This window comes from Suricata suricatta, chromosome 3, assembly GCF_006229205.1.
Source record: "Suricata suricatta isolate VVHF042 chromosome 3, meerkat_22Aug2017_6uvM2_HiC, whole genome shotgun sequence".
Classification (NCBI taxonomy): domain Eukaryota; kingdom Metazoa; phylum Chordata; class Mammalia; order Carnivora; family Herpestidae; genus Suricata; species Suricata suricatta.
Window position 1 is genome coordinate 31,819,459 of NC_043702.1, and position 26,091 is coordinate 31,845,549.

At 34.5% G+C, this 26,091-nt stretch overlaps 1 protein-coding gene and 1 non-coding gene across 2 annotated transcripts in view; one reads left to right on the forward strand and one right to left on the reverse strand.

Annotated features, from left to right (window-relative positions):
• BMPR2 (bone morphogenetic protein receptor type 2) overlaps positions 1–26,091 on the reverse strand; it is a 201,451-nt gene that overhangs the window by 55,326 nt on the left and 120,034 nt on the right. The gene's annotated exons all lie outside the window — the stretch shown is intronic.
• LOC115288865 lies at positions 20,810–20,930 on the forward strand. Its single transcript, XR_003907252.1, has one exon. It is a non-coding gene; the product is annotated as a U6atac minor spliceosomal RNA (small nuclear RNA).

Consider the following 26,091-nt stretch of genomic DNA (forward strand, 5'->3'; position numbering starts at 1 on the left):
TGCTGACAGTTCAGAACCTGGACCCTGTCTTCGGATTCTGTATCTCCCTCTCTCTCTGACCCTCCCCTGCTCATGCTGTCTCTCTCTCTCAAAAATAAATAAAACATTAAAAAACAAAACAACATATTGTGTGAAGCAAGACGCTAAATAAGATGCTATGATTTAATTTATATAAAGTTCAAAAGCTGGAACAATTAAACTATATTAAACTTGGGTATACATTAGAAAATAGAAAAACAATGAAAAGCAAGGAAATGATTATTTTAAGAGTCAGAATAATACCTATCCTTAAGAAAGAATTAGGAGTTGTTATTAAAAAGAGATAAAAAACAGGGATTATCTGGGATGTTCTTCTTGTCATGGGTTTCATGATATTTCATGTTAGACTATGTTTTACATGATATGTTTTACTATAAAATACACACAGAAAAAAGACTAAAATAAAATGCACTAAAATGTTAACAAAGATTTTGAGCACTTTTTATATATGTACTTTCTAAAGTTTCTACAATAATATGCACTATTTTTATTCTTTAACAATTTTTTTATTGTTTATTTTTGAGAGATTGAGAGACAGAGTTCAAGTGGAGGAGGAGCAGGGAAAGGGGGAGACAGCCCCCTCGGATGGGGACTTGAACTCACAGACCGTGAGATCATGACCTGACCCTAGTCGGATGCTTAGCTGACTGAGCCACCAAGTCACCCTGCACTATTTTTATTCTAAGCAGAAAACAAAACAAAGTACAACCATCATTTTAAAAGAGCTCACTTCTTGCTCTCTCAGGGCTCACAGTGTAGTGCCAGTTTTTGTGTATGAGTTGTCCTTTTCATTAGTGGGATACAGAATGTGCCTGCTTTATTATCAATGAAAAATTATCTGAATTACTATGTTGCACACCTGAAACTAATATAACATTGTGCATGAAATACACTCAAATAAAAAAATTAAAATAAAAAAAGAATTGTCCTCCAACATCTAAATTTTAGTGTCCCAGCTTCTATTAAAGTCTGAAGAAAGTCTTAAAGTCTCTTAAAAATCCTAGTATCTGATAACATAAGATTTACTAGAGAAATACAAATCCTCTTTATACTCTATGCCAAACAAATTGGATAATAAAATGATAGTTTTCAACCTATTTTCCTTTGTCTACAAAATGTAAACATACTATGGACATCTTATCAACTTCACCGCAATTTCATAGTGTTACTTTTGAATCACAGTTCATATGAAATGGCCAGGAAGTTTACTGAGAAGAGAAGATATTATCCTCTGCTTGCTCCTTATTCCAAAATATTAAAAGATAAGATTACTGGGGCACTTGGGTGCCTCAGTCAGTTAAGCATCCAACTTCAGCTCAGGTCATGATCTTGCAGCTTATGAGTTTGAGCCCCACATCGAGACTGCTTTGGGTTCTGTGTTTCTTTCTCTCTGCCTTCCCCAACTCATCCTCTGTCTCTCAAAAATAAATAAACATTAAAAAAAATTTAAAGGTAAGATTATTGAAATAGGCATATGATAAATCAAATACACTGGGCTATCTAAATTTTAGAAGAATCATCAACATAAGATAATCAAATGACTTCTTCAAAATGAACCACAGAAGTAAATAAGGGGAGAGAGTCAAAAACACTTAAAAGATGTTCTTAAGTACAATTCAATTGTTTTGTGTAATTATGGGCTGTTCAAAAACCATGAAGCAGATAGATCAGCCTGATATGAAACAAAAAGGTCTGGAATGCTGCTTATGAGCAGAGGCTAGGGGCTAATCGTGAAGCCAACAAGAATACTGCAAACAGACTCCAAAAGGAATAGATGCTTTTGTAAATCAAGGAATGTTCCTCATATGTGTATTCCTATTCAAATAGCACCTTGTACGGCATTCATCTGTGTGTCAGTGGCTTTGTTAATGACATCCCCAGATCACAAAGCAATGACAGACACCCAAAATATACAATTAGGTCCCTTTTCTTCTGCAAAGATCCATATTTTATTCTGAAAACTAACAAGCATGGTACTATCTTTAAAATAAATTATGGTATCAAACTCTTTATGGATAATACCCATTAAATAAAAACGAGGGGCCAGCAATCTAAATCAAAAAGCCATCTTTGGGTGCCTGGGTGACTCAGTCAGTGAAGCCTCCAATTCTGGATCTTGGCTTGCATCATGATCTCAGAGTTCATAGGTCTGACCCCTGCATCAGGCTCAATGCTGACAGCACAAAAAGCCTGCTTGGGATTCTCTCTCTTCCTCTCTCTGCCCCTACCCTGTGAGTGAGAGCCCTCTCTCTCTCAAAAAACTAAATGAACATTGGGAAAAAAAGCCATCTTATTCTGCATCTAATATTCCATAAACAAAGGTTGTAGAGGGTGTAATTACTTTTAAGTGTATTTTTAAGTATATTTATTTGTTTATTTATTTATTTATTTAGAGAGCGCGCGTGTGAGAGAGAGAGCAGGGGAAGCTCCACACTGTCAGCGCTGAACTGGGGCTTGATCCCACGAACTGTGAGATCATGACCTGAGCCAAATAAAGAGAGCTCAACTAACTGAACCACCCAGCAGGCCATAGAGAGTGTGATTTAAACATACTTCCTAAGAACATAATTGCTGGTTTTACTTGAAATAAAAGGCAAGATAGCCTTGAGTGATATCTTCTTCTCTGTATGTCATATATAGATAACCCTTGAGAAAAACTACTGGAATACAAATGTGAGGTACTACATTCTACATTTTGCTTAACAAAAGACATTCTTAAGTAGGGAACTTGCAGAGAATCAAACATTGATTACCTAAACCAATGGTGAGGAGCTGGAACTTAAAAGCTTTGAATAATTTTTAAAAGGGAACATAGAAAAAGAATCTCTGCCTTCTACCCAACCCAACTATTCAGCTGTGGAGGAAGAAATGTGCGTACTAGGAAAAGCTCTCTGATTTGGAGATACAGCAGCTTAGACTGATTTCTGAAACATGTGGATTAAATATTGCATTAATCAATTCATTTATGTACAGAGGTTCTTTAACAAATATACTTTGTTTCTTATTGACTATTATAGAGATATATATACAACATACTTAAAACTAGGTTCATTATTTCAATCCATCCCCCAAAAGGGGGAATATCCATTGACTATTAATGTCACTGAAAAATGATTAGTATAAAATTCAAAATTGCTGGAAAAAGAAGCCAATGAGTATCTGCAATTAAATGTTCTTAAACTTGAACCACTTTGTATAAAATACTCTTAAAAATACAATGTACACTTTTCCTGCCTTCTTAAAGTAGATATATTAAAGCAAATTTCTTTTTACATTTAGTTTTTCTAAATTATTACACTTGATTTCCAATTTTCCCCTCTTATCCTTTGTCTGCTCTTTTTCATGTTGTCAATATACTTGACTTAATGTTTTTTATAATCTGGACTAACTTGTTATAAAGGAATGCAAAGTATAAAGAAAAGAGACTAAAAAGATTTTTCTAAAAATTATATGAGGTTTTAATACAAAAATTTTAAAGTATCTTTGCTGCTTACAGTGAAGAGACCTCATCATTACAGTTTTGATACTGTAACAGTCCATGAAATTAAGATGTTATCAGAATTCCAGTAAAATTCTGATTCTCAGTCTTTCTTTCCAGCATTTGGTATGAGAAATTGCTCACTATGTCAAAACAGATCTATACTTCCAGAGTGTAGCCATTGGTGCTTTGCAGGAGGTTAAGTGAGGTCTGTTTGGTTGTCCGTTTTTTGAAGACACCAGCCTGTGTATAATCCATGCCAAATGTGTAACAATTATGCCAAAGCAGCACACCACATGTGTAGAGAATGTGCTTAAGAATCCACTGACAGGAAACACTTCATTTTTAAAAAAACAACAAAACCGACTTTTTTCTTTCTTCCTGTTATTGATAGTTCTGAATGTTAGAATTTTCGCCCCATAGGGTCAAAAGGAACCTACCTAAAAAAAAAAAAAACCCCAAAAGGTACCTACCTAAGTATATAATTGAAAGTATAAAAATAGGGGACAGAAATCAGGTATTGTACTTTTTCCATTTTCATTTGTATGTGAATTTTTTTTCCAAGTGAGAGACAGAGTATGTATGCCTGGGGTCAGGAGGGGCCGAGGGAGAGAGGGAGGGAGAGGGAAAGAAAGAATCCCAAGCAGGCTCCATGCTCAGTGGAAAGCCCAACACAGGGCTCAATCCCACAACCCTGGGATCATGATGTGCGCTGAAATCAAGAGTCAGATGCTCAACCAATTGAGCCACCCAGACATCCCTATATGTGAATTTTTCATGTAAGTGAGGGGACAGAAAGCATAACATAATCTAAATGTTTCAGTGAACAAGTTTCAGCAGTTTAACTTTATAACAATTATAAATAAACCTCCAAATGTTTCTGGACAACCCTAGCATTTGGATTTTTAAAAAACAAGTAAATTTCTTATAGACAGAAACTAAAGTAGTGTTGTAACATTTTTATCATACAGTGGATTCCATCCATTCATTATACTTTTCTGAGTTGTCCTACATACAAGTAAGTACATGTTTTTAGTGTTGTCTGTCTTCTGTGCTGTTCCTGTAACTTTGCTATTAAAATGAATTAAATTAGTTTCTAAAAAGTGGTTACACTAAGTAACTTTTAAGGCCTTTCAAATTCCAAAATTCTGTACGAGCCTTCTAACCTTTTTCTGATGGTTCAGCATTCTCTTTGCTTTTATTCTCAAATTTACAAAAGAAAATGCAACACAGCTTTTACATAAAAATAGTCATTAACCCCAAATCTGAAGTAGAAATTATTAATTTACAGAATAGTGACAATGAAAAAGTGTTTAAAAAGATTTTAAAATATATTAAAAACCATGTTAATGGTTAAATAATTTAAATTAAAAACTTTCCAGTATATGTCATATGGTCTAAAAATATGAGATCCCTGAAAAACTGCCAGGAAAAATATTTCAATATGTGTATTTACATATGTGTGCAATAAAAGAGGCCTCTGATTAGAAAACTCATAACTTTTGTTTTTTTGTTTATTTAAAAATCTTTTTCTTTTAAACATATATGCTACATATATGGTATACGCTATCCCCTAAACTGTCTTGTTCCCCTAGCTCTAATAAATCTTCCTTTTCCTCCCTATTAGCTCTCTCAATTAAATACTCAGCCAAATGTAAATACTGCTATGTATGACTGTGTGCAATGGCCGGGTTTATGCAAGCAAGTGCTTCCTGAATGCAGAACAGACAGGGAACTGCTGTCTGCCTTATTGGAGCCTGGGATGTTTCTGTTTACAAATCCTGGAGCCAGGCAGGGGCTACTACTGGAGGCGTGCTGTCTGCTTCCTTGCTACACTCAGCCTTTGTCTGGGTCTGTGTCAAAGAAAGAACAACATTGTTGCATGTGCAGCAAGCAACAAAGGAAATCTTAACTATAACACACTGGTGGTTTTGTTGGCTCCTTAATCTTTTATGATTCTATGTGAAAAGACAAATTAGGAATGACGTTTAAAAACATTTTTTAAAGTAATGCATGTATTCATAAAACAGAGAAAAGCATTTAAAATAAAAACAATCAATGTGATCAGTTAAATGAATTCCTTAGCAAAATAATACAGATTCCTAAATATCATTTCTGTAATAATGATATACTCTGCAGCTCAATGTTTTGAACAAATATTTTTACAAGCAATAAACAATGTAGATTTATTTTAATTAATATGTTTGGAATGGTAACTATAGAGTAATCTTAATCAGATTAGTGTTTATGTTTAATGTCTAAAAAAACAAATTAAGAGGAAACAGATTTCTTGTTTATTTCTTTCCCAAGTTGGTATGTAATACTGAATATTTAAGACTACTTTAAATTTAACTTGCCTCTTTAATCACTGTGAATAGACCTAGCTTGTAAGAAACAAACACAATAAATAACAATAACAAAAATAGCTCATGTTTTGCTGAGTCCAGGCTTTTTATGGTTGAATTATAAAAGAAGTAGTGGAAAACTAAAGAAAAAGAGAAATAATCTGAATTAAACCAAAAAAGGGGGAGGGAGGTTTGACAAGAAAATACAGAAAAGACATTCAATGCCTATTCTTCTTAACTTTCTTTAGCTTTGTAAATATTTATGATTCTAATTTATTTAAAATAGCTGTCTTGTAGTTAGAAAAGAGTGAATTTTAGTATTTTTTCCTCATTAAAGAATGAATTAAAACTAACAAAATTAATTATATTTCTTAAAATAGTCATTAAGTAATAGAAGGATAAAATGCCATGTAAGTAAACAGTAACTTTTAGTAAATATAAGAACACAGAAGATAAAGATTAATCTCTACACTGTTACCATAAAAAAGATTCATCAGAGTATAAAGAAAACACCATTTAAAATTCCCTCAAAGTATTTTTTTAAATAATTCTATCAGGCCTAATTGCCTATATTCTACTGAGATTTTATTTTTCACCTTTATATATATGTATGATAAAACAAAAAGGTTGTTACTCTATTTAACAGCTTTGGAAAAAAATTATTTAATACTTTTAGAAAACATCAGTAACCTAAATAAGTAAGAAATGTCAATTTGAGCCTAAATTAACACTATTAAATGGAAATGTAACTTTTACAATATCCGTTATTTAAAATAAAACAAAAACAAATAAAAATTAAAATCTCACAATATAAAATCAAACCAAAGAGGTGAATTACTCAGAGATCCTTACTCAATTTTCCTAACTGGCCTCCAAATGATACGTCTACGTCTAGAATTCATGCTAAAGACCCTGGTTCTCAGAAAATGACCATGAAATAATCTGAGTACAAAAAGTGGAAATTGTATCTTCTAGTCATTTGCTTATTACTAGAAAACAAAATATGAGTTCCATTGTACAGACAACTCCCCCCATTTGATATTCTTTTAATTATGATAGTAATATGATCAATCTTATAAGGAAAGCAAGAAAGGTATAGAGAGAAAAATAGCTTTTTATCTATTAAATTTCTATTTTATAGTTTTTCCTATCATTGTTTTCCTATCTATTAAAACATTTTTATTATGAAACAAATCCCATATACATAATAGTGTTTATAATACAAATGTACAGTTCAGTGATTATGATGTAAACATGCATGTAGCTATGCTAAGAAATAAAATATTCAGGATCATAAAAATCTCCTGCTCGCTCCTTCTTGGTCATTAACAGTCTTTCTTCTTCCCAGTAAAAGGCACTACCCTGTCTTTTGTGGTAATATTTTCCTTGCCCTTCTTTATAGTATTACATTCTCTGTATGCTTAGATTTGGGGTTTTATTATGCCTATTTTTGAATTTTATATAAATGAAATTTTTATGTCTTGCCTGTTCTTTTCAATATCTTAAAGATTTAGGGGTGCCTGGGTGGCTCAGTTGGTTAAGCGTCCGGCTTCGGCTCAGGTCATGATCTCCCAGTTCCTGGGTTCGAGCCCCGCGTCGGGCTGTGCTGACAGCTAGCTCAGGGCCTGGAGCCTGCTTCAGATTCTGTATCTCCCTCTCTCTCTGACCCTCCCCTGCTCGCACTGTCTCTTTCTGTCTCTCAAAAAAAAAATGTTGTTTTAATTAAAATATTTTAAAGATTTAACAATGCTGTTGTGTGCACATTGGGTGCTTTTCCAAATACCAAATGCAGTTATTTTTCCTTGTAATGAGTCTGTGACTTAAAATGATAATTAAAAGATTATTGTTGCTAATCTCTATTAAGCTCATAGAAACATTCCACAAATGTATACACTGGGTTTTCAGTTATATTTAGTACTTTTAAAGTACCCAATTTTGTTGGCAAGAGAAAAATATTAAAGTAGACAAATGAAAAGCTGTATATCCTCTTGCTGTTTCTAATGTTTTGGCAGCAGAGGCAATAGCTAGCAGCCAAGAAGGCCAGAGTTGTTAAAAGATGCATTAACGTAGGAAGAGAGCAGAAAGAAAAGCTTAGAGATAGAAAGATAGGACAGAGGAAAGTATGCCTTATTAGACAAGGCTTTATGAAATTAGAACTGTTCAGAAGACTATTCTTTTTTTTTTTTTAAGTTTATTTATTTATGTGAGAAAGACTGAGAGAGCACAAGCAGGGGAAGAGTTAGAGAGGCAGAGTGGGAGAATCCCAAGCAGGCTGCACGTAGTGAGTATAAGCCCAATGTGAGGCTCGAACCTACAAAACCATGAAATGATGACCGAAGCTGAAATTAAGAACCGGACACTTGGGGGGCTCCTGGGGGGCTCAGTTGGTTACACGTCCAGCTTCAGCTCAGGTCATGATCTTACAGTTCATGGGTTCGAGCCCCGTTCGGGCTCTGTGCTGACAGCTAGCTCAGAGCCTGGAGCCTGCTTCAGATTCTGTGTCTTCCTCTCTCTCTGACCCTCCCCTGCTCTGTCTCTCCCTGTCTCTCAAAAATAAATAAACACTAAAAAAAAAAAAAAAGAATCGGACACTTGGGTGCCTGGGTGGCTCAGTTGGTTAGGCGTCCGACTTCGGCTCAGGTCATGATCTCCCAGTTTGTGGGTTCGAGCCCCGTGTCGGGCTCTGTACTAAAGGCTCGTAGCCTGGAGCCTGCTTCAGATTCTGTGTCTCCCTCTCTCTCTGCCCCTCCCCCACTCATGCTCTATTTCTGTCTCAATAATAAATAAACATAAAAAAAAATTGGACACTTAAATTGACAGAGCCACTTAGGTGACCCCAGAAGACCATTCTTAATTCATATTTAAAACCACTGAAACCCTTAATTCATCCTTTCCATATTTCTCAGACTGTTCCTACATCCCTTACCATCAAATTATCTACAGTATCTTATTTGACAATTCTTTAAAGGGACGTTCTAAATATGCACATCTGGTCTTCCTTGAAAGGATAATAAGAGGAATAGGGTCTCCATCATCAGACCATTATTGATATTCTCACCCAAACTGTCCCTAAATATTTGTTCAGTTCCTATTAAACCCCACTCCTTAGATAGTCAGAACAGGGAGGTACAGTGACAAATACCAAGGCATTGGTAAGGCCAAAAGGGGAGTGAGAGGAATTCTTACTGGTACTGTATGTTTTCCAACACAGACACTTCTTTTTACCTATTCCCCCTTTTATCCTTCGTTCTCTTCTATGTCCCTTTCTTTGTCCCTTTACCATGTTCCTGTCCGCAAACCTACCTGTCTTAGAGGCACCCACATGTCCTGCTTAGAAGCACTAGTGACATTCTAGATAATGCAGGAAGTTCTATTTTTAATCCAATTTTATCTTGCTTTTCAAACAAAAATAAAAACAAAAAGGCCTTAGTGATCTTATGATCCCTATACAATGAAGAAGAGATAAAAGCAATTTAAGTTTAAAATGAACTTCCTTAGTATTTCATCAAATTACAGAACAAACAACAGTAAGCTTTTTAAATGATTATTCAGTAGCACTAATTCTTTGATAGATCCAACACTTCAAAAGTTATCAACTAAAAACACTGACTTCCAACAATAGCCAAAACATGGAAAGAGCCTAAATGTCCATCACCTGATGAGTGGATCAAGAAGATGTGGTATATATACACAATAGAGTACTACATGGCAATGAGAAAGAATGAAACATGGCCATTTGTAGCAAAGTGGATGCACCTCGAGGGTGTCATGCTAAGCGAAATAAGTCAGGCAGAGAAGGACAGATACCATATGTTTGCACTTACAGGTCTAACAGGAGAACAGGAGAAACCTAATGGAGGACCAGGGGGAGGGGAAGAGAAAAAGAGAGTTGGGGAGAGAGAGGGACGCAAAACCTGAGACTACTGAATACTGAAAATGAACTGAGGGTTGAAGGGGAAGGGGGTGGGTGGAAAAGAGGTGGTGTTGATGGAGGAGGGCACTTGTGGGGAAGAGCACTGGTTGTTGTATGGAAACCAATTTGACAATAAACTATTAAAAAAAAAAACACTGACTTAATAAAAAAAGAAAAATTACTGATCCCCAATAACTGATAGACTATATTAAACAATGTAGGAAAGTACATAACTAAGACATTTTCATTAAAAGCTAGCAGAGTGAGAAATAACTTTTATTTATATCATTTGTGGTACATTTTGGATGTCCATTCTAATATACGACAATTTTTATTTTAAAAGGAGTGAGCACTTTTTAACATACAAAACAGAGTTGATACTAAATTTGTGGTAGGATTCCCTCCCTAAGGAAAGAAAAAAAAACCCTCAAAGTAACCTGACTATGCACGTACGTGACAACATCCCTCATGACCTTATAACATGAGACCACTTAATCAGACTGCATGTTTGTGTGTGTTACCATATATGGGAGACAAAAAAAGCAAAAAATATATAAAAAACTACACCACATGGTGTTTGGGGCTCAGTTCTTTGGGTACAAACCCAACTGAGCAGTGCCAGCATGAATAAAGTTGTTTCCTGGACCGCCTTGGTGTCATGACTCTATGTGAGAGAATTCTGCTACAAATATATAGGTGCTAAAAGAAATCTGCCTTTTAAATTTTGAAACTCTTTTTTCATTGGGTTTGTACTCCTTGTGATCAAGTAATCTACTATGAAATAATTTATTCTGAATAGATATTACTCCTTGATACTGAGCCCCAGACAGAGAAGACCTCAAGTACCCCTGCAGCCACATGACTAGGATGGGAGGACTACACCCTTTAGTGAGTCTTAGACCAGGGACTTTGAAATCCTTCAAGATTTAGGGGCATCTGGGTGGCTCAGCTGGTTAAGCTTCTGACTCTTGAAGCTGGCTCAGGTCATGATCTCACAGTTCATGAGATTGACAGTTAATGAGATCAGCCCCACATGGTCAGGCTCTGTGCTGACAGCATATAGCCCGCTTGTAATTATCTCTCTCCTTTTTTGCCCCTCTCTCCTGAAATAAAAAAAACATTAATAAATAAATAAATAAATAAATAAATAAATAAATAAAATGCTTCAAGATTTGGAATAGTCTTGCATAACTAAGCTACTATCCAAAGTGCCAAATGGTAGCCCTACCAAAAAATACTATGGCCATGCAAATTTGAAAATACATGGAAATATAAGATAGCAATTACAATAGTCTTAATTTTTCTCTCTATACACAAAAATTTTCATATGAAAATTCATATGAAAAATTTCATATAAAAAGAGGAATAAAAAAAGGAATTGTGGTCACTACTGTCAAAAACTTGGAAGTGGAAAGAAAATAATGATTTAACATTGAGAGGAAAAAACAGAAGCTGCCAAAAGTCAAAACACTTTTTATTTAAAAGGTATTACTTTTTATTCCATGCTCCATCTCAAACATATGTTCAGAGGTCTTAATATGTAACTATAAATATTTACCTATGTATTAATTATCTATTGTTATATAACAAACTACCCCAAAACGTATTGACTTCTCATATGTTTAATATTTCCGTTTCTGTGTGTCTCAGGAACCCAGGGTACTGCTTAACTGTGCTCTGCTTCAGGATCTTTCACAGGGTGCAGACAATGTTTAGGTCAGTGCCAAAGTTATTTCAATGTTTAAGTAGAGCAGTATCTGAGCTCACTCAGTGGTTGTTGATAGGATTCATTTCCTTGCAGGTTACTAGACTGAGGGCTTCAGTTCCTCTCTGGCTGTTGGCAGAAAGTAGACCTCAATTGTTTGACAAGCAGCCCTCTTCATCAGAGCAAGCACACAGGAAGAGCCAGAGAGAGTATACCAGCAAGATGGTACTCACAGTCTTTTAAAACCTAATTACAAAAGTGATTTTTCTATCACTGTTGCCATATCCTTTTTGTTAGAATCAAGTTACTCAGGCCTGCCTACATTCAGGGAGACAAGTTTATACAGAAGTGGGACTACCAGAAGGCAAGGATCACTGGGAGAGCCACATTCCAGAAGCTGCCCACCGCAATACACAGGTATCCTCCACTTTTTGAAAGGTTTGAGTTACACCACTTTGCTTTTCATGAAAGACACAGTACCTGTTTTCACTAGCCAAATTAAATCTGAAGAGGATTTTTAAAAATAAATAGAAAATGGCAAAGAGTGAAAATAGCATTCAGCATTTACTGTCACAGAGACAGTGAGAGTGCTTCCACCAAAAGCTCCTTACCCCAGAAATACACTCAGCATCTCAGCATCAAGCCACCATAGCTGTGAGCTGTGTTTGTTAGCATGTGTATTTTATCTTGATTTATTCTGTGTATCCATTAGCAAGCTGTGTCCTAAGATACTACGAAAGTCTAAGAGATGTTATTTTTGGGAGTCTTGGAATTCTCAAAAAATTTCAACTTACCGAAGTTTCTTAGGAAAACTCTATTTTCAGAAAGTGGGAAAACCTGTATATATATTTGTTTCTCATTATCTACAGTAGTTATGTTATATAAAGTCATTGCAAACAGTGAAATAGCAAATACTGAACCAATGGTCTTACAGGAAATACAAAGTTAGGGTCCTGTCAGCCTTTAGTCAAAACATATTCACCAATTCCATCAACACATAACCTTCTCTTATATGTGCTTCTGTTTAAAGATTCTTTGTTTAATATACTGTATATTGATGATTGATTAACATTGAACTCACAGCCAACAGCACTATAACTCATGCCCAAAAGAAGCTTACCTAACACATGTATTTTCTCTGTAAGGTACATCACAGCCTTCTTGTGAATAGAACCACTAGAGCAGCACTTCAGCCCTATACTTGGGGGCCGTTTTAGACTGAAAAATCACCGACAAAAATGCAAAAAAGTCCATTACATAGGCTGAAAAGAACACTTGTTTCCAATACGGAAGCTGAAACAAGAAGGCAAGAACATGTCCATGTTCAACCTCAAGTGGGTACAGGTGTGTCAGGCAACTCAAATTTTTTGTTATTATGTGCATGTCTGTGAATAACCAAGAAATCTGACAGACTTTGGAGTTACAAATAAATTTTTAGCAAGTAAGAGAAGTCATCAACATGGAACCCAAGAATAATGAACACTGACTATTTTATGCATTGCTAGAAACCCTGAAGAGTGTATGCCTCAGAAAAATAAAGCAGAATAATTTATTGTTTCGGGGATAACTTCTTATAGCTCTTTTTTTTTTTTAATGGAGGCTAGGGTTAATGAAAGATGCAGAAAATATCTTTGTTCTATTACTCAACTGAGAAGAACACAGGAACCTGAATATATTTCACAAGAAACTCACAAGCAATCCTTTCTTCTAATAAAAAAGGTCACAGAATATAGGTGCTCATAAAATAAATAACAATGAGCAAAAAAAATGTCTTTAATGGTAAAAAGAAAATTAAATAAGGAATGATATTTGTAACAGCTGGTTTTTAGAAAAACTTAAGGACAGTTCTCTCCTAATCATAACTATTTTTTATTAAAGGTTTAGTCTATGCTAGGCACTTTCTATGTACTACCTCCTTTAATCTATACAACAATCATATAAAATATATAGTACTTTGTATATGAGGTACCTGATATACAAAGAGGCTCAGTAACCTGTTGAAGGATATGTTTACCAAGTAGAGCAGCAAGGCTTTTAACCCCTGCACTGAGACTGAGAGCCAAAGCTCTTAACCATTATGCTATATACCTCCCAAAGAATCAAATGAATGTTTTCGACACATTGCACCTCCCTCCCTTAGATGATTCTATTTTTTAGCAGCTGATTAGACTAATTTCATACTATAACTAGAACATAATGTACTTTTTTGAAAGAGACAGTTTGAGAAGAGCTTACAACAGTATTTAAGTTGTCAATGCATTTCCAACCAAAACTATATCTGTTCAACTACTATTAAACGTTATTCATAAAAAGACAAGAAATAACAAGTGTTGGCACGGATGTGGGAAATGGAAAATTTTGTTCACTGTTGGTGGGAATGTAAATTGGTGTGACCAACTATGGAAAACACAATGAAGATTCTTCAAAAATTAACTACTATATGATCCAGCAATTCCAATTTGGGTATTTGCAGAAAACAAAAAAAGCAACTGAAAAAGATGTATGCACTCCCATGTTCATTGCAGCATTATTTACAGTAGTCAAGATTTGGAAAAAACCTGTGTCCCATCAATGTGTGAATGTGTGTGCATGAGCACACGTGTGCATGCATAGTAATATTATTCAGCCATAAAAAAAGAATTCTTGCTATTTACAACATGGATAGATCCTGAGGCATTATGCTACATGAAATGAGTCCAACAGACACCAGTACCATATAATCTCAAACGTGGAATGCAAAACAAAACAACCCAAGCTCATACACAAAGAACAGATTGGTGTTGCAGAGGAGAGGAGTGGGTGAAAGGAGGTAAAAGGGTCAAAAGGAACAAACTTCCAGTTGTAAAATAAAAAAGTCATGGGGATAAAATGTCTAGCATGGAGACTGTAGATAATAATGCTGAATTGCATATTTGAAAGTTGCTAACAGAGTAGATCTTAAAAGTTCTCATCACAAGAACAAAAAATTTTCTAATTATGCACAATGACAGATTAAGTTAACTAGACATTGTGATCATTTTGCAATACATACAAATAGCGACGCATTATACTGAATACCTGAAACCAACAGAATGTTGAAATATAATTACATGCCAATTATATTTCAACTTAAAAAAATACTATTTATAAAGCCAGTTGCTATTCAAATCATGACTAGTTTCATGTTGGTTTTGAATGTATTTGAAGTATCTTCATGTTTTGTGACTACTTTTTATGGTATGTTGACAGATGAAACCACTAAATATTTATTAGATGAATAATAAGTTTTTCTTTATGAACATATGCAGAAAATTGTCAGTCATCAGAGAGATACAAGGAAATATGAAACAGTTAAGCCAGGTAGAGAGGAACACACATGGAACTAGAAATAAAAGGCAAGAAAAATTACAGATGTTAAAATAAACACATGGAAATTATATCTTGCTTCTACATCCAAATTTGCCTAGTATTTCAGAAGACATTTATTTTTAAATACCAGTCAATTCCATCATACAGGCTTGAGTCTTAGATTTCACAGGCCAAAAGCTTCCACTGGATTTGTCAGTAAAGCCAGGTTAGTTACAGGTTTTGCCTTATTCATCAGGACAATCAAATAATAATATAAATTTTAAAAACACCCACATGAAGGATTACTTTTTTTTTGAGTGAGTGAGAGAGAGAGAGAGAGAGAGAGAGAGAGAGAGAGAGAGAGAGAGAATAGGGATGAAATATGTAGGTATGGGTTGGGAGTGACATTCAATAGGGCAGAGCTAGCAAAACTTTAGAATAAAAACTGACCAACACCATAAAACTTGTGTAAAGAAAATCTTGTGGGGCACCTGGGTGGCTCAGTGGGTTAAGTGTCTGACTTTGGGTTAGGTCATGATCTCAGTCAGTGAGTTTAAGCCCCACAAAAGGCTCTGTGCTGACAGCTCAGAGCCTGGGACCTGCTTCGGATCCTGTGTTTCCCTTCTCTTCTGCCCCTTCTCTGCTCACACTTTTGTCTCTCTCTCTCTCAAAAAATAAACAAACAAAAAAAAGAAAGAAAATCTTGTTATTATTGCATAAAAGAACTAATATTTTCTGAAAGATACATACTTTATTTCTCTTGCACCACACTTAATCCACTCATTTTTTTAAAGTTTATTTTGAGAGAGAGAGAGAACGCAAGTGGGGGAGAAAGAGAGAGAGAAACCCAAGCAGGCCCCACACTGTCAGTGCAGAGCCTGATGCAGGGCTCAAACCCACAAACCATGAGATTATGACCTAAGACAAAATCAAGAGTTGGATACTTAATAAACTAAGCCTCCTAGGCAGCCCTCCACTAATATTTTTATTTTTTATTTTATTAAAAGTTTTTTTAAAAGTTTACTTTACTTATTTAGAGAGAGAGCAAGTGAGCACAGGAAGGGCAGAGAGAGAAGGAAAGAGAATCCCAAGGAGGCTCTGCATTGTCAGCACAGAGCCCGATGTGGAGCTCAAACTCAGAAACCATGAGATCATGACCTGAGTCGAAATCACGAATCAGTCACTTCACCAATTGAGCTACCCAAGCACCCCATTAATATTTTTAATAAGTATAAAAAAGAACAACATATTTTGTTTTGTCTCTTGCTAAAATGCTTCATGAAGTGCTAAGCAAAGACTTCTAGCCAACCTTACTTCCCTTTTATGTCTATTCAATCACCTTAATGCTGTCATAGAAGCAGTAAAAACTGAAAAATCATTATAAATTCACAACAGCTAAAAACCTATCTGTGGCTCTATGCCATATGTCAGCTTCTTCAAATGTAGGCTTTCTTTTCTATTTTCTAGCTTGGTGTGAGATAAAGACATTTGCTGCCAGACACTAAAGTTAAAATTTCTAATCAGAACCACACAGCATGACTTCTTAAACCTTTATTCAATCTTTGTTTCTCGGTAATTTGATTTAACCATCAATTTAATGATTTAAATAAAAGAAAATAAAAGTATTCTATATCTTTATACTGACTTTCATCCAAGAACTTCCAACATCAAATACAATGACTTAGGTCTATTTAATTTTTTTAGAAAATGACAAGTTTTGTCTGCTTGTCTACTAAATTACTTTGTTTAATTTGTAGTTAGGGAGGTTAATGATACTAATTCTAGAAAACTTTTCAAGGAACTGTTCTAAAGTAAGTGTTCAAACCTTATAATAATTATACACTTCTTTCAAACTCTAGGAATTTACAAACATATAAGCATGAATTAAGGGGATAAGAAAGTAAAATACTATAAATATAAATTCATTTACTTAAAAACTGATTTTCTTTTTAAACAGAATGAATACTACAAAGTCTCTTATGGTTTGAAGAGACTCAAAATAATAGAGTTCACGTTCCTGAGTGTCAGACTTCTGGATTTAGGTGATACATAGACATGTAATAATGAAAGTTAGTCTTCTTTCTTCCAATTATACAAGAAGAAAACTTCAATTTGGTGACAGGGTATCTCTATTACCTCCCAAGCATTTGCTATTCTCTTTTAACACAGAGAAAGTAAGCTTCACGTTTCAGACAATTTGGCAACAATATCCAGTTACCTAGTATATATAATATGTTTAGTTTTCATCTTATTTATTTTTAGATAAATAATTTTTAAAGTTACCTTCACTTATGACATTGGCTTTCCATTTACAGTAGTGATGGAAAGTTTCCCTTTAAAGGGCATATAATTTTTAATGAGATCATTTGAAGAAAAATATTAAATAATAAAGTAATATGTCATTTGAATATAGAAAACATTGTATAATACTCAGTGGTACACAGCTATGGTAAAAAAATCATGAAGAATCCTTAAATTTTAAGAAATGTGATCAAGTATTTTCAAAATAATCTTTGCTCTCTTCCTTCCAAATGAATGATCAAACAAATATAAACTGGCCCCGAATATAAGAGTAATGATTACTGGTAATTGATTATAAAGAGTAATGGTTAAAACCACTAGAAATTGTGGTTAACAACATATATTCTGGAGCCAAAACACCTAGGTTTGAATCTTGCTCTTCCACTTACTGTGTGACTTGGTAAATTACATATCTGTGCCTCAGTGTTCTCAACCTAAAATAAGAATATAACAGTAAACTATTTCATATGTTTCTGTAAGAGTTAGTGGTAAAAGTTTAATGCATAGATAGCACTTAGAACAACATCTGGCACATAATATTTTAAAATATTATCTAGTTTTTATTTCACTATATGCTAAATGCCTGAATTTCCTTTATATTTTTTATTGTAAAGAAACTTCTCAGTCTAATAAGTCTATAATCCTGATAAGGTCAATTAATATTTCACTACCATTTGTATCCCATCTGGAACAACAAGATTCTCAAAGAATCTTGTTTAATGCAAGTATCTTATGACGCAAAACTCATTAAATAAATATCTAACACTTATGTCTGAAGGGAAATAGAGCTAAGAACACCATATGCAGATGGGGGAAGAAAGACAATGCCTATAAAATTGAACATATTATACTGAGTACAACAGAGGGAGGGTGTCCTAAGGGGGAAAAAAAAAAGAAAGGGACTCAGAAAATAAGATATCAAAGGAAGAAAAGTACCTAATCTTCCTTAATTCCTAAGTACGTCCACAGCCAGGTCTGCTTATAATTAAGTACTAAATAGGTACATTGCCAGTGGCTTGTATTTTTTCAGGTTCACATGTAATGAAAGTAGTCAAATATGGTACTTATCCCCTTAAAAAAAAAAAGAACAAAGAACTGAAACATAGACTCATAGGCTAGAAGGAAAAAAATCTTTGTATATCTTTAAAAAATTTTTTTTAATTTTTTTTAATGTTTTATTTATTTTTGATACAGAGAGAGAGATAGAGCATGAGAGGGGAAGGGGCAGAAAGAGAAGGAGACACAAAACTGGAAGCAGGCTCCAGGCTCTGAGCTAGCTGTCAGCACAGAGCCTGACGCGGGGCTTGAACCCACGAACGTGAGATCTGACCTGAGCCCAAGTCGGAGGCTTAACCGACTGAGCCACCCAGGCGCCCCTAAAAAATTTTTTTTTAATGTTTATTCATTTTTGAAAGGAAGAGGAAAACAGAGTGTATGAGTGAGGGAGGGGCAGAGGGGGGGGAATATAGAATCTGAAGCAGGCTCCAGGCTCTGAGCTGTCAGCACAGAGCCCATGTGGAACTCAAACTCATGAACCATGAGATCATAACCTGAGCCGAAGTTGGACGCTTAACCAACTGAGCCACCCTACTGTCCCAAGAAAATAAATTTTGAAAAAAAGTAACTGAGGCACAAAGATCTAGAATCTAGAATATGAGTTATCAACCCATAACCTGTAATCTCATCTCCAGACAGTTTCTTTTCCTTGGAGAATTATCTCCTACTGCATTTCTGGCTGAACACATGTTCTAGGCCTCTGATGGCAACCTCAGACCTGAATCTCAGATCATGAGTTACAGTAAAATAACTGACATAGCTTTCTAAATATGAGAATTCTTTTTCCTTTCCTTTTTGAACAAAATGGTAATAGTCCTTGTTAATGGAAGAGCACAACATTTAAATTATACCTCCAATGCTGGAATTAGAGGAAAGGTTTTTTGTTTTTTGGTGTTTTGGTTTGTTTGTTTCTTGTTGTTGTTCAGAACAGAGACCTAGTGTCCTTACTGGCCAGAAATCATCAGTGATCTATATAGTCTGAACAGAATCTTAATTTTTATGGCATTTAACAATGCTCATATGCCTTTTTCCAACATTAACAAGAAACTGCTGGTATATTTATTTAAAATTCTTTTAACATTTATTTATTTTTGAGAGGCAGAGAGAGACAGAGTGTGAGTGGGAGAGGGGCAGAGAGAGAGGGAAACACAGAATGCAAAGTAGGCTCCAGGCTATAAACTGTCAGTACAGAGCTTGATGCAGGGCTCCAATCCATGAACCAGAGACCATGACCTGAGCTGAAGTCAGATGCTTAACCGACTAAGCCACCCAGGCATCCCTAATTATTTTAAAACAGACATTTCATTTATGTTGTAACAAAAGCATCAGTGGACTTCCTATTCTGCTAAACTTTTAGCAAAAGAGCCAGAATAAATAGTCTGCAGAGATTTCATTAATTTGTGCCCTATCTCATTGCCTCCAAAAAACTATATATAGGGCAGTTTTATAAGACTACATAAAATCTGTAATCTGTAAAAAAAAAAAAAAAAAAATTAAGAACTAAAGGTAAGTGTAAGGACCTTTCTCCACTCCCCTACCTCCACAACAAAGTAATACTGAAATGATTATAATGTAAGACTCAGTAAAATTACAGATATTCACTTATGGGTTAGTCTGTCACATTTTCCATGACAACTCCTCCCCCACCTTAAAGATCCCCGCTCTCATATGCTTTACTTTCTATCACTAAGTACGTTATGGTCTTCAGCTTCAACTGAGGTTGGTAAAAAAAAAAAAAAAAAAACAACAAGCTTTTTCTAAGGAAAGAGATCTAGAACTATATTTTGTTATTCTCAGTCACCCATATATTTCTTCACTGCCACCAGGTCAAACCCTATTCAATGTATGAGACATAGCAGTAAGAAAGCAAGTAAACATGGTTCTGGATATTGTGTAAATGCATACTTGATGTGAAAGATATAATTCCAGTAACAGCAATGAATAGTTTGATGTCAGGAAGTAAACTGTTCAGCTAAAAACAACCAAGAGAGAAATGAATAGGCTAAACAGAGAACATTAAGTACCTTCTGTTGTTCCCTAGAACATAACCTTTTAAAAAGCCATAACTTACTTGTGCATCATTTTCTTTACCAGTATTAAAATATGCCACAATTGTACTTTTTGAGTAATTACGGGTCTTTGAATATGAGATCATGTAACAGCATCTATTTAGGAAAAAATTTCTATATTCCTAAATTATTTTAAAAATTAAAATCTGGTGTTTATTTTTTGGGAAGGCAAAGGAGAACAGGAAAAAGTAGGGCTTTTTTGTACTTTACCATGATGAATCTAAAATAAGGGAGTTAATAATTGTTTTTTGTCTGCACTTGATATCTCATGAACTATTTGTCCTTTTTGAAAGTAGCAACCAGCTTTCAATAAATACCTATCCATTAGTGAGTGAATCCACTGAATTCACTTTTGCCAGGTTACAAATGACAACAAATCCTATTTCTTTCAAGCATTTGAGAATATTTCTGAATTTATACATTAACATATATCCCTTTGTTTATTAAATTATTCATTTAACAAACATGTACTACACTTCTACTACTACATACCTAATACTGCACAAGTCACTATGGAGACAAAGGGGCATTAATAATGAGTCCTTATCACCAAAGACTTTAGAATCTCATAGAAGAGTGTTGTATGAAAGAAGTTAGCACTCCCCTTAACAAAGATGTAAGAGTTCCTCAGGTCTGACAATCCACATATGGTTTAAGGCATTGCCACATACTTTGTGGTACCTAACTATAATTTTTATGATTTCACTTATATGTAGAATCTAAAAAACAAATGAATAAACAAAAAAAGATTCAGTCCTACAAATAGAGAGAATAAATGGTGCCAGAACAAAGAGTAAGAAGATGGGCAAAATGGGTGGAGAGAAAGAGACACAGGTTTCCAATTATGGAATAAAAGGTACAGCATAGGGAATATAGTCAATGATATTATAATAACACTGTATGGTGACAGATGGTAGCTACACTTGTGAACAGAGCACTATATACAGATGTTGAATTGCTATGTCGTACACTTAAACACATTGTGTGTCAACAATAAATTTTTTAAAAAAATGAATCTACTAAAAAGAGACGAAGATAAAATACGTGAAAATTTAGGCATGATGCCTGCAACTTCTGTGTAAAGGGTTCAGAAAAAAATAGTGATCTGCATATGTATACAGAGAAAGGGAAAATTATAAGGCAAATATAGCAATATGTTTAATAATTGATGAAACTCTGGATAAAAGGTATATAGAAGTTTTTATAAGTCTAAAATAATTTCAAATATAAAAGTTTAAAATATTTTTTTGTTTGGGTCCAAAATATTAACACCTGACATTTACTGAAATACCATAATAAACAAAAAGTTAAAAAAAAAGATAAGCTGTAAATCAAATCTGCTAAAGAAAGACAACCACTTAAATGAATGACCATTCAACCTAAGTAGTAGCATAGTTTTACTCAATGGGACAAATGGATTTATTTTTATTATTATTAATTTAATGTTTAATATTTATTTTTGAGGGGAAAAGTGTGAGCAGGGGAGGGGAAGAGAGAGGGGAAGACAGAGGATCTGAAATGGGCTTTGCACTGATAACAGGGAGCCTGATGCAAGTCCCCATCTCAGGAACCATGAGATCATGACGTGAGCCGAAGTTGGACTCTCAACTGACAGCCACTCAGGCTCCCCTAAAATGGTTTATTTTTTTTTTACTGAACTACCCAAATGTTAAGGAGACATCTTCAAAGAGTTTATAGATGTGACAGCACTTTGAAATTTTAAAATATTATGCAAATGCAAAGCTTTAATAGCCATCACAAAAACGTCAGGCAAGGTATGGAGATACTGTTTCAGTGAACACCAGTCTAAGAAGAATGTTTTATTTTAACACCTTGATTAAAGATATAATTTGGCACTATAAAATGAGCGTTGAGCTTTTAATTGAAGCTATTAAGAGTGTTTCCTTAGAAAGGGCCAAAAATAATTTTTTAGTGTTACAAATGCGTGTTAAATTACTATTTAAAATGTAGCTCCTGTCATCCCTATAATATCAAGATAAACTGAGATGGGATGAAATGACTAGATTTCAGATCATTCTAAATTGTTTTTCTCAAATCTAATTAGATGGACAACAAATACAGAAAATTAAAACAGAGAATAAACAAAAAACATGTGAACCTCAGTGAGAAAAACAATCCAAATCATTTTTCAAAATGATCTCAGCAAAGTTTTATTTTAATAATACTAGTGATGATAAAGAGATGATGACATATGCATTCTAGTATATCACTGATGGGAGAATGTGAACTGTTTCCATCAATGGAAAAGCATTTTGACAATATATGAGGAATTTTAATACAGATGCTACTAGATATAGAAATTATAATTCTGGAGTGGGGGTGCCTGGGTGGCTCAGTCTGCTGTGTGTCTGACTTTGGCTCAGGTCATGATCTCACAGTCCGAGTTGTCATGCTCTGCTGACAGCTCACAGCCAGGAGCTTGCTTTGAGTTATGTGTCCCTCTCTCTCTGTCCCTCTGCTGCTCGTACTCTCTCTCTCCATATTAAATGAACATTAAAAAAAATTTTAATAAAAACAGAAGTAACGCTGGTAATTATAATTTAATACAATGTTACATATACAAGGATGTTCATTGTAACAGAAAACTAGAAACAGTCTAAATGTCCAAAACCAGGGGAATGGGTAAGAAAAATATCAAGTTAGTGAAATATTATACAACTATTAAAACTGATGACTATGAAACATACAAAATAACCTGGGGAATACTATTCTACTTAACAAAAAGGTGAATCTAAAATGCATTTTTTTCCTTTTTTAGTAAGCTATCTCCTACATGGGGCTCTAATTCTTGATCCCAAGACATAGAGTCACATGCTCCTCCAACTGAGTCAACTAGGCACCCTCAAATGTGTTTTTATCACTAATACTATATACAAAGATTAAAGAAAAACACTAGAAAACATTCAAAATATTAACAATGATTATATCTGGACATAGGTAATTTCCCTCCTTACCAGTTATCTCATTTTTCTAATTTAACAAGCAGGTATTCCTTTAATATCTTCCTGAACTTTTTCTAATTTTAGAGAAAGAGAACGAGTGGGGGAGACGGGCAGAAGGAGAGAGAAAGAATCTCAAGCAGGCTCTATCTTCAGCAAGGAGATTGTTGCAGGGCTCAAGCCTAAAGCCCTGGGGTCATGACCTGAGCCAAATCAAGAAGTCAGTTGTTCAACCAATTGAGCCACTCAGGTGCCCCTAATATTTTCTTATACAAGTAATACACAAATATATGAACAGGTTAAAGATCAAAACACTAAAGGAGTATGCGAAACTACAACATGCAGCCTTCCCCATCAACAATCATCCCACACTATCCCCCTTTCTCCATCTCTGATAAGATTGTACCATGTTTCTAGTAAACTTTAAACATATATAAATGTCTTTAATAAATATTTATGTTAAATATTCAATAAATATTTTTATAGCAGAACATTTTAAAGGAGAAAAAATCACCATCACCAAATATGAACATGAATTAAAAGTTCTGCTTCTTAATTTTATAATTTCTTTAAACTTCAACACTTAAAACCTGTTTTTGATCAAGCACCTATGATTCACAGACTAAATGTTAGACATTCTATTATAATAATGATTATTTTTCTTGAGATTACAAAAAATATTATCCATCTTATTCGCTAACTGCAAATTTACTTGCTTTGTTTAGAACAAACTATATAAATTGAGTTAATGCTCTCAAAATTGAGCATTTTACTTAAAACATTTTCCCTTTTTATTAGGCTAACATTACTGATTCCTTGTTGGCAACACTCTGCTTTTGGCTTAAAAGGTTACAGCAGACCAAAATCTAGGTAAAAATCTAAAATGGGCTGTAAAAATCTTGAGGAGGACTTATGACAAATTCACTTTTCTTACACCTACCTAGATGTACAAGTGAAAATTAGAGACCTTGTTTTGTTTGTTTGCTTCTTTGTGGAAAATTAATGTAGCCAATTGAATATAATTTCTTAATAAAAGCTAATGGCTTTAGTAGATAGGAATTACAGGAAAAAAACTTCCTATTGCTCTCAGTTTAGTGTTTTATCAAAACATTAAAGGAAATATCCCAAACTGAAGATCTCAGGATATGGACTGATAAAAGCTATTGACAGAGAATTCTTGAAATGTGCTACATCGCAAAAAAAAAAAAAAAAAAAAAAAAAATTCTTTAACTTTTTATTTGGAAAAAATTTAAGACTTCCAGAACAGTTATAAGATTAGTACAAAGAATACTCATCTATTTACCTTTACCCAGATCCACTTATTGTTACCATTTTATCCCATTTACTTGCTTTATTATTCTCTTTCTACAACACACACACACATACTTTTTTTTAACCATTTCAGAAAAGTTAATATATATATGCATTCTAGCCCCTTATTTCTAAACATTTCCTAAGAATATGGATATTCTCTTATACAACCACAGTACTGATATCAGCTTCAGTACATTTAGTATTGAAATAATTCTTTAATTGGGGCACCTAAGTGTCTAGGTTGGTTTAGCATCTGACTTTGGTTCAGGTTAAGAGCCCCTGCTTTCATTCAGATCCTCTATCTCCCTCTCAGTCTGCCCCTCCCTTGCTCACACTCTCTCAAAAATGAAAATAAACATTTAAAAAAAGAGAAATAATTAATCATCTCTTTTGTCAATTGGTCTAATAATGTCCTTTATCACAGTTTTTTTTGTATCCAGTATAGGAGATACAGGTATGCCTTAGTTGTCAAGTTTCTTTAGCCTCCTTTAATCTAGATCTTTCCCACAATATCTTTGCCTTTTGTGACACTGACATTTTTGACAAATCTCCTTTTTGTAATAGAGCAGTCCTAGTTCATGGTTTGTCTGATGTTGCCTCATGATTAGATTCAGTTATGCATTCTTGCCTAAAATACTCTATTAGTGATACTATGTCCTTCTCAGGGTATCAAGGATATCCATCTACCATCTTCACTAATAACATTAATTTTATTAGTGATACTGTGTCCTTCTCAGGGTATCATGGATGTCCATCTACCATCTTCATTAATAATATTAATTTTAATCACCTGGTCAAGGTGTTATTCAATTCCCTTATTCAATTCCAATTATAATTACTAATTTTTCCCTTGCAATATATGAGAGACACTTTAAAACAATGCAAATAGCCTGGCTCCATATTGAAAATGTCCTTAGATTTAGGATATATTTATTATTCTTGTCTGATCCAATCTTTACCATGGTGGCTGTAGTATAATTTTCCAACTCCTACATTTACCAGTTGGCACCTGGCTTTCTACTATAAACAAATGCCATCTATGCCACCTTCTCTGCTTTCAGCATAGATGCATGAATTCATTTTCCCTCCAGTGGTTTACAATTTGTTATAGTACTTTTTTATCACTCAAATTGTGGCAAATTTAGCCAATAGGAGTTACTTCAAGCTGGCTCCTTTGTCCTTGTAACAAGTCTCCATGCTGTTTGTGGGCATTTCTTTTCTTACTTTCTAGTGTTACAAGATAATTTGGGCTTATCTTCACCTATCCTGTTCCAGTCCTAGAATAAGTAATTTTTCCTAGGAGTCCAACTTCCTTTCAGTGGGGAGTGGTATAAAAGTTTAAATCTGGGTGCACCTGGGCAGATAGTTGATTAAACATCTGATTCTTGACCTGACTCAGGTCATGATCTCACAGTTCCTGAGATCAAGCCCCACACTGAGCTCTGGGCTGACAGCACAGAACCTGCTTGGGATTCTCAGTTTCCATCTCTCTCTGCCCCTCCCCCTCTCATATGCATGCATGCTGGCACTCTCTCTCTCTCTCTCTCTCTCTCTCTCTCAAAATAAACAAACTTTAAAAATATT